The sequence below is a fragment of the Numenius arquata genome, chromosome W, assembly GCF_964106895.1.
Source record: "Numenius arquata chromosome W, bNumArq3.hap1.1, whole genome shotgun sequence".
Lineage (NCBI taxonomy): Eukaryota > Metazoa > Chordata > Aves > Charadriiformes > Scolopacidae > Numenius > Numenius arquata.
Window position 1 is genome coordinate 10,914,697 of NC_133615.1, and position 10,420 is coordinate 10,925,116.

Consider the following 10,420-nt stretch of genomic DNA (forward strand, 5'->3'; position numbering starts at 1 on the left):
ATATAATGAACTACCAGAAAATGAGAAGAGATATGCCCTGTTCACTGATGGGTCCTGCCGGATTGTGGGAAAGCATAGAAAGTGGAAGGCTGCCGTGTGGAGTCCTACAAGACGAGTTGCAGAAGCCACTGAAGGACAAGGTGAATCAAGCCAGTTTGCAGAGGTGAAAGCCATCCAGCTGGCTCTGGACATTGCCGAGCGGGAAAAATGGCCAGTACTTTATCTCTACACTGATTCATGGATGGTGGCAAATGCCTTGTGGGGGTGGTTACGGCAGTGGAAGCAGAGCAATTGGCAGGGCAGAGGCAAACCCATCTGGGCTGCTGAATTGTGGCAGGATATTGCTGCTCGGGTAGAGAATCTGGTTGTGAAAGTATGTCATGTAGATGCCCATGTACCCAAGAGCCGGGCCACTGAGGAACATCAGAACAACCAGCAGGTGGATCGGGCTGCTAAGATTGAAGTGGCTGAGGTGGATCTGGACCGGCAACATAAGGGTGAATTATTCATAGCTCGATGGGCCCATGACTCCTCAGGCCATCAAGGAAGAGACGGTACATATAGATGGGCTCGTGACCGAGGGGTGGATTTGACCATGGACACTATTGCACAGGTCATCCACGAATGTGAGACGTGCTGCAATCAAGCAAGCCAAGCGATTAAAGCCTCTTTGGTATGGAGGACGATGGCTGAAATACAAATATGGGGAGGCCTGGCAGATCGATTATATTACACTCCCACAAACCCGTCAAGGCAAGCACCATGTGCTCATGATGGTGGAAGCAACCACTGGATGGCTGGAAACATACCCTGTGCCCCATGCCACCGCCCGGAACACCATCCTGGGCCTTGAAAAACAAGTCCTGTGGCAACATGGCACCCCAGAGAGAATTGAGTCGGACAACAGGGCTCATTTCCGAAACAGCCTCATTGACACCTGGGCCGAAGAGCATGGCATTGAATGGGTCTATCACATCCCTTATCACGCACCAGCCTCTGGGAAGATAGAACGGTACAATGGACTGTTAAAAACTGCACTGAGAGCAATGGGTGGTGGGACTTTAAAACATTGGGATACACATTTAGCAAAGGCTACCTGGCTAGTTAACACCAGGGGGTCTACCAACCGAGCTGGCCCTGCCCAATCAAAACCTCCACGTACTGTGGAGGGAGCTAAAGTCCCCGTAGTGCACATGAAGAATATGTTAGGGAAGACAGTCTGGGTTAGTCCTGCCTCAGGCAAAGGCAAACCCATCCGTGGGATTGCCTTTGCTCAAGGACCTGGGTGCACTCGGTGGGTGATGTGGAAGGATGGGGAAGTTCGATGTGTGCCACACGGGGACCTGATTTTGGGCGAGAATAGCCAGTGAATGAAACTGTATGATGTTAATTGCTAAATGACCCTGCCACTGTACATCTCATTTCTGTAACTGCTATTGGTTGTACTATAGTAAGAATCACCCAAACTAATGACAAATGGACTCTGATGAAAAACCAAGTAAAGTGCAGCAGCGAAGGGACCAGAACTGACCTCAGCAGCTGGCGCCCAGCAACTTCATTGAGATCGACATCTTCAACCCATGGACCATGGACATGAGCTGCACCGGATACGTCAGCCACAAGCCCCAAGAATACAGCATGCGACAGTCCAGCTCCACACACGCCATCTTGCATGCCCTGAGGGACTGTTCTAACAGATGGAGCTCGAAGTCATGGACTAAATGAACTCAACGGACATTTTAGGGTGATGGCGCACAGACTAAGGACATTACGCCTGTATGGAGATACACATATGTGTGTATATATATATGTATGTCAGGGGAAACTGATAGTATTTAATTGGAAACTGTAAGATCTGGGCATGGCATGAAATGGTATGGAATAAGGGGTGGATGATGTCCTGGGTCTGGCGGGGATAGGGTTAATTCTCCCCAGGACCTAGCAGGGACACAGGTATTCCATCCCATGGGAGCCATGCCCAGGGGGTAACAGGAGCTAGCCGGGGAAGGGGAGGGGCAGGAAGTCATCCCCCAGGGGAGCGGAGCGGTCGGGGGGGGGGGCGTCCCAGGTGCGATCGGCAAGCGGTGGTATCGTACTCGTGGCTGTGTATTCCTCTGTCGGTGTTATTATTGTTGTTGTTTCTTGCTCCCCTTGCTGTTCTGTTAAATTGCCTTTGTCTCAACCCACGAGTTTTTTGCCTTTTTCCTCCGATTCTCCCCTCCCGGCCGCGCTGGCGGGGGGAGGGCCCGATCTGAGCGAGAGGCTGCCACGTGGTCCTTTGTTGCCGTCTGAGGCTAAACCACGACAAAATGAAATAGAGAACTGGTTTAAAACCAATTGTAACACCAGTTCAATTTAAATGACTCTAGAAAACATAATGGAAAACGTTCAGAATCTGTCAAACAGAAAATGGGTTTTATGTTACAAAGTAGCTAGTGGCACCTCGATCACTAGCAGCCATCAATTCCCATTGTAATCACTGTTCAGTTGTCTGTAACGTTTCTTTTTGTTTGTTCATTCTCAGATTTTCTACCTGGGGTCTCCATGTCAAATTTAAAAAATAACAACCAAAATTACTCGGTGAAGCATTTTTCCCATAATGAATCAGAGAGTATGTACAGAATGGTGTTAAAGTGTACATATACTTTTTGAGAAGCTCTAATGCTTCCTTTTTTGAAGGAAAAGCTTCAAATTTGACAGATAACTGGCCTTAGCTATTTTGACATTCAAGTTGCCTGTGTTGGATTAATTTAAAAAACATATAGAAATTACAATATGTATGTAGACCCCTGAAAAATGTGTCCAAATAAGTGTCCGTATCAAATGTAAAGGAGGCAAAGCATCAATCCTGAATGAGGCTCTGGCAAGAACAAAGATAGGGAGGGGGAAGATGAGAACTGGAAGCCTGCAGATGCATACATCAGAGATCAGAGAAAGCCTAGAGGAGACAAAGGAACAGAATACTGAACATCTGGGGGACAAAGAATGGAGAAATTGAAAGTGAACCAGTTTCACAAGGAGAGCAAGACAAAACACACAAAGATGAAAATCAACTTCAATAAAAATGAAGAAACACTGCAGAGTTCAGAGGAGAGAATAACACAAAAATTGGTAGGGGTCATTCCCTATGACTGTCTATATACATCTTGCCTAATCAATATGTGAGAAATGAGCTGGATTTTGCTTCAGCTACTTGGTATATTTCTATTTGTGTGCTCGGTTATAGCATCTAACTAATCCTTACAAGTACCCTGGAATGGCCCAGAGACTCTGGTTTACAAGAAGCCATTTAGGTAAAGAGAACCGAATTGATGGTAGACTGATAAGCGAACAAAGGACGGTGGAAGGTGATAAGTGGATAAAGGCCACCTGGGGGGTGACTGAAGAAAAGAAGGATATGGACACTAGGTCAAGAAGATGACCACCAGGATGTTTGTAACTACTAACATTAGACAGTAGATATTAGCAGAGACTGTGAAACAATGTATTGTTAATTAAAGGTTTGTGTCTTTAGGCGGTCGGGAAGAATGTGAGCTCCAACTTCTCAGCCAATGAGAAGAGAGACAGGTATTCAGGCGGCCGGGAAAGAAAGGTATAAAATATCTAAAAAACTAAAGATGTGTGTGCCTCTACTTTGAGATGCACCCGATTCAGCGCTGCTTCGTACAATAAACCTTTGCTCCAGTGACTTCGTCCTCTTTAAAATTTTAAGTGTGAGCCGGTGTTTCTCACAAATACCTGCCATTTCAAGGCCCACAAGTACTAACAGCACTCAGGTGTTCTTTGTCTGTAGCACACGGCAATTTAGCCTTGTAAAGACTGACATACTTTTGTCTGAAGTATCTAGATTGAATATAGGGCTAAAAGAGCAAAATTAAATCACCTGCAACTTGCAAAAGATATAGGTCTAAATGATATAATACTCCTGTATTGCCAGAAACTATGATAATATCTAAAAATGTATTCAATAAAGCATGTTGCCTAAACCTCCTTTCTATGGAAAAGGGCCCACAACCATCCAAGTCTCAGCATATTTCTCTAAAAAATAAACATTCACTAAATAAGCATACACATACTTTAAGTTCCAATTAAAAAAAGGTTACACACACTAAAACAAAATCAGAATTTTACAATCTAAACTCAAAGGTTAGATGTGTCAAAGTCAGAATGAACAATACTTGTACTGTTAAAAAATAATCATAAAGCTGGCTGCTATAAAAAAATTTTTTTTTAAAAGGGTTTATTTTTCTTCCCCAATAAATGAATAAAAATTATAAGAGATAGTATTTATTACTTCTGAAATGTTTAACTGCATGGCAATTAGAAACCACCAGTTCACATGAAGTTTGAAGCTATACTTTTTACTGGTTCAATTTTAAAAGCAAAATATATTTTTAGTATGTAAAAGTGCTTTTAAAGTATCAACTCTTTGGGTTTTCCAGATTTACCTACTTATTACAAGTAGAGTAGAATACTTCATGCAACATCTGAAATTTGAAGAACTTTCTAAATTGCATATTCTCTTCTGTCTGCATAGTGTAACTTACTGCACAAACCAAGCTGAAATAAACAATGTTTTTTAAAATAATTTTTAATTACTTTAAATTTTGTGCCTATATCAAAGCAGAAACAGAATAGCATGCATGTGCTTTGTTTAAGCTTGATTAAGCTCTGCCGTAATTTTAAAAAAGCAGAGAAAAATTTAAAACCTTACATCTATGTTCCTATTTCCTTTACTTCGTGATGGATTACATCATCAATACAACAGTCAGGTTTAAGTTCCGCCACTGTAGCACTAGAAGCTGAAAGGTTCAGGCACTGAGAACTTGTCTGAAGATCAGCCAGGAGACAGAAAAATAAAACAATGGTTAGAACTATAGCTGCTTAAAGCAATCTAAAGAAAAATAACTTATATTGAAAAGTACTAGGTTTCACTGAGCATTCTGTAGCCTACGCACTTTTATACATATAATACAACGAAGATATGTTAAAATGACAAGATACTTGCCAAAGCTAAAGACAATTCTAAAATATATATAAACAGTCCAATCGTTTAACACGCAGCTTATAAAAAACTCCATTTACTTTTTACATTGAGTTCCACAATGATTTCTAGAATTTCAATTCTCAACATATTATTTGTTCAGCAGAAAATGCAAAAAAAAATAATGCACTAGAACTCATTTGAAATATAAGCAAAATAGAAGTCAACACATGCTTTACAGAGACTTGCTTTGATAACCTCACTGAAAGTGTGAGTAAGAGAATATAACTGCAATTTTTCAGCTGTGGAAGTTTTGCTAAACCAATTCTCCACAGAAGCGTTACAAGCTTTTTTTTTTTTTTTTAAATACAATCCTAATTTTTTATTTTAATCTTTAAAGATTTCTATCATCATTTCTATGTTAATTTCTTTGTTTCCAATTTCCACAATTTCCAGGGACATTTTCTGGATTGGAAAAAGTGACAGATATTTCTTAAAGTCTATATATTGGCATTAAACATATCAGATATTGTCAGAAAACCTACTCAACATATTTTATTTTTTATAAATCCAGTAAGTAGATTTATCTTCACATAATTCACCAGTATGTCCTTCACAACTCGATTACTATCATTATGTACACTAATGTAACTGGAAAACACCTCTCCCAGAAATATATTTCTATGTAAAAAAAAAAGTGTAGTAACAATTATTTTTAAAAAAAATACATAACATTTCACTAAAACCCCTTTAAGTTTTAATTAATATATATACATTTATATATAAATGTAATGGATTTGCATGGCAAGGTTTGGAGGGGGCTACAGAGATGGCTTTTGTGAGCAGATGCCAGAAGCTTCCCCTATGTCTGACAGAGCCAATGCCAGACGGCTCCAAGACAGACCTGCTGCTGGCCAAGGCCAAGCCAAGCAGTGACGGTAGAAGCGCCTCTGTTATAACATATTTAAGAAGGGGAAAAAAACCTGCTGTGCAATGACAGCCAGAAGAGAGTAGTGAGACTATGTGGGAGAAACAACTCTGCAGGCACCAAGGTCAGTGAAGAAGGAGGGGGAGGAGATGCTCCAGGTGCCAGAGCAGAGATTCCCTTGCAGCCCATGGTGAAGACCATGGTGAGGCCAGGCTGTCCCCCTGCACCCCATGGAGGTCCACAGTGGAGCAGATATACACCCTCCAGCCTGTGGAGGACCACATGCCGGAGCAGGTGGATGCGCCCGAAGGAGGCTGTGACCCCATGGAGAGCCCATGCCAGAGCAGGCTCCTGGCAGGACCTGTGACCCTGTAGGGGACCCATGCTGGAGCAGCCTGTTCCTGAAGGACTGCACCCCATAGAAAGGACCCACGCTGAAACAGTTCTTGAAGAATTGTAGTGCGTAGGAAGGACCCATGTTGGAGAAGTTCATAAAGAACTGTCTCCCATGGGAGGGACTCCATGCTGGGACAGGGGAAGAGTGTGAGGAGGAAGGAGCAGCAGAGACAACACGTGATGAACTGATTGCAACCCATATTCCGTGCCCTCTGTGCCACTCGGGGGGAGGAGGTAGAGAAATCAGGAGTGAAGTTGAGGCTGGGAATAAGGGGGGGGGGGGGGAAGGTGTTTTAAGATTTGTTTTTATTTCTCATTATCCTACTCTGATTTGATTGGTAATAAATTAAATTAAATTAATTTCCCCAAGTCGAGTCTATTTTGCCCATGATGGTAATTGGCGAGTGATCTCCCTGTCCTTATGTTGACCCACAAGTCTTTTGTTATAATTTTCTCTCCCCCGTCCAGTTAAGGAGAGGGAGTGATAGAGTGGCTTGGCAGGTACCTGGTGGCCAGCCAAGGTCAACCCACCACAATATTTTAAGCTGTTCAGCAACCTTGCCAATACCAATTACTAGCTCCAGTTCTTATAATGCTACATAGAGGCAGTCTGTGAAGGCCCTAGAATAGACTTACATAGAAGTTGCAGTAAACCCTATTCAGAGCACACAAGTCAATATAGTGCTTAAATGAGAGGCAGCAACAGGTTCTATTATGGGAATCCCATTTGCTGTGATTAGAGAGCTGCATCAGACATAGTGGCCAAATGTTTTTCTCTCTCTCTTTTTATATCCAGAAGGCAACAGAGTTCTTCCCAAGAATTAAATGTGAGAATAGCTTTAAGAGTTTGCCAGATCAAAGCCTAAAAGTACCTTGGCAATTTCATACCCATACTTCTAAATGTCATCCTTCTAAGAGAAACCATTTCAAAAGAGAACAAACCAACCAGATTTTTTTTCTAGATAAAAATCTGAGAAAAATAAGAAGATAGCTTACAGTACCCACAAAAACCACCGTAGTAAATGCTGTTAGTATAAGCTGTGGTTTATAGTAGTGCATTATGTTAGAAATTCACCCATAGGTGCAAATTTATTTCAACTTCCAGTCCTTATTACATTCAGAGTTAGGCTACAGACAAAGAACATCAGGCAGCACACATTTATACGTTATGTCACATTATAAATCAAGCCACAAATTATTTTAAAAATGATTGCACATCTCATTGCATAACAATGATGTTCAAAAAGAAAGAAAAGTAATAAACACATTACTGTTAAATGAATCCTAAACCTTGCATGCTACAGTTATAATAATTCATTCTTACCCAAAATTTTGAGGCAAAGTCAGCATTTCTCCTAGCATTAAAGTTTCTGCTCCTTTTACAGTAGAAGGATCATCTTTCATGAGCTGGTTAAATAGGTTACCTGTAGAAACATCAAATTGCTAGTATCTAAATATTTGCCAAGTCTGAAGCTTTGTCTGCATTTAAGTTACAACACTTAAGCACTTATTGAGTTGTAATTTATTTTAGACATACTTAATTTACAACTAACTTATTTAGGGATAATATACATATCTATATGCCTGCCTATAAATTACAACTTACTTCCAGGCATTTGTGTCCAATAAATCATTCACTATACATGCTGAAGGGCCCAGTCCCAAAGGCCTTGCTCAAATTAACATGAAACTTTAAGGGAAATTCTGCCCAAGTAAAGCATATTACATAACAGAACTAATCAGTCCCACTTACTTTCTTCCCCCATTTGCTTTGCATTTCCACACAATCCTCTTTTCTTGGATCTTTCCTTTGCCTATTCCTTTTACTTGACTTCTAGACTGCAACTATTACTGAGGGACAACCCAGGAACTTCCAATTCATGCCTCTATACATCAAGCATAACACAATTCAAAAGCAGTGATTCTTGCAAAATCATTTTCCACAGAACATTCATGTGTTGGTTCTAATTGCCAGGAAGTTTTCTCCAGATAAAGATAGTAACGCCAAACTTGTTTTCTACAATTACACATTTCTCTTTTTTACAACTGCCTTTCATCTTACAATATCTGCATGCTCCCTACTCCACAATAGCATCTCCAGGGATATTGTGTATTAATTACTCAGTCATGTGTTTGCAATATAATCACCAAGTTCTCAGAGCTGTAGGTCAAGAGTTGTAGAGTGCACCTTGGTATTTGCCTATAGCCATTATCAAACATAATTATATTGCAGCGATGATTGATCAGGATGCAATTGTATGCTATAAGCAGAAGCAGAAGCACACTTTATTCACATACACAAAGCTATATATATAGAGCTAGTTTCTGAGCTGTTTTGCCAAACGGTGAGCACTCTCATTCTCATGGAATGCGACTGTTTTCAGCCACATCTCTCTACACACACTCCTCCAGGTGGTTTTCCAGCCTGACCTTCACAGACACACACGATGTTTTTTTTTTCTTCTGTCCGGCCAGCTCGAAACAATCTTATTCTTAAAGCAATATAGTCTTATTTCTGATCAAGTTTTGCTTGATCTGCGACATGCTCAGAAGGGCTCCAAAATCAGTCTTGATCGATCTTCCAGATGTTCTGCATGGCCCCAACATTATATTGCTGTTTCAGATTACCATCTATGGAAGACTGTAAAATGCCTCTAACATCTCAGTATCTCAGACACTCGCATTGCTTAAACCTGGTAATACATACATAATAATCAGTTAGTAGAAAAGACATACCCGGCAAATCTATTTCTTCACAAGTCACTGGAATATTAGTGAATAAAGCAGGTTTGGTTAGCCTCATCACTGAGTGGGGGGAAAAAGGTTAATGAAACAAGTTTTTTGTGGGTGTGGTAGGTTGACCTTGGCTGGATGCCAGGTGCCCACTAAGATGCTCTGTCATTCCCGTCCTCAACAAGACACTGGGGAGGGGTAGAAAATAAGATGGAAAAAAACCCTCATGGGTCAAGATAAAGGCTGTTTAATAAAGCAAAAGCAAAGGCCACACAATGGAGCAAAGGAAAACAAAAGATTTATTCTCTAAGTCCCATCAGCAGGTGATGTTTAGCCACTTCCTGGGAAGCTGGGCCTCAGTATACATAGCGGTTGCTTCGGAAGACAAATGTCATAATAATGAATGTCCCCCCTCTTTCTCCTTTCTCTCAGCTTCATTGCTGAGCAGACGTCATATATTATGGAAAATGCCTTTGGTCAGTTTGGGTCAGCTGTCCTGGCTATGTCCCCTCCCAAGATCTTCCCCAACCCCGGTCTATGACCTTGCTACAGCAGTAGCCAAAACACTGGTGTTATCAACACCTTTCTAGCTACCAATACAAAGCACAGCACTATGACGGCTGCTATGGGGAAAATTAACTCCATCTCAGCCAGACCCAGTACAGTGAAACCTCGAGAGGGTAACATCCTTTTGGATCACCTAGCCATTTTCAGTGTAACAAATCCCCTGCTACTATGAGATCCAAGAGCACTGGTAATGCCATTACTCCCTCTTGCTTTCTTCCCCTGGCACATTAGCATCTACTGCTTTCAATCTTATATCTGTTACAGTGTTAAGTGCTTTGTGGACTTCAGGAGAAATGTACTAATTTTATCTTTTTGTGGACTCTTCTAGGCTAAAAGCATGTTCTGGGATCCTGGTTGCTCTAGAATGGGACACTATGACTAATATGGAACCTTTCAGTCATACACTCCAGGATATAAGGAATTGAATTATCACCCTAATCTCCAAAACATATGCAAGATAGAGATGCAAGTCTAAAATCCTAGATTATTTATACAACTGCTTTTTCTTTTAGTCACAAACTTTAAAAATCAAACCAGCAAAACAATCAGAAAAAAACTCAGGACTCTACCTACAAAAAATATTTTATTGATACTGACAAATTAAAAATCATTGAGATCTTGCAATTAAAAAACCCCTCTACTTCAAGAAAGCTGTATTTTCAAAGTCTATTTTAACTCAGAATACTCAAAATTACATTATTTTTATTTGTATTACACATTTAAGATGTTGCTTATTAAAAGAATTCTTCCCTATTCATATAAAACAATGTCCCTAATCTTGCACATAGCTTCACATGAAAGCACTGGCATTA

The 10,420-nt window shown here is 40.8% G+C and overlaps 1 pseudogene; it reads right to left on the reverse strand.

The window, feature by feature from the left end:
* Window positions 1-9,111, reverse strand: part of LOC141476762 (trafficking protein particle complex subunit 13-like) — a 31,359-nt pseudogene extending 22,248 nt beyond the window's left edge.
* Window positions 9,112-10,420: the final 1,309 nt, after the last annotated feature.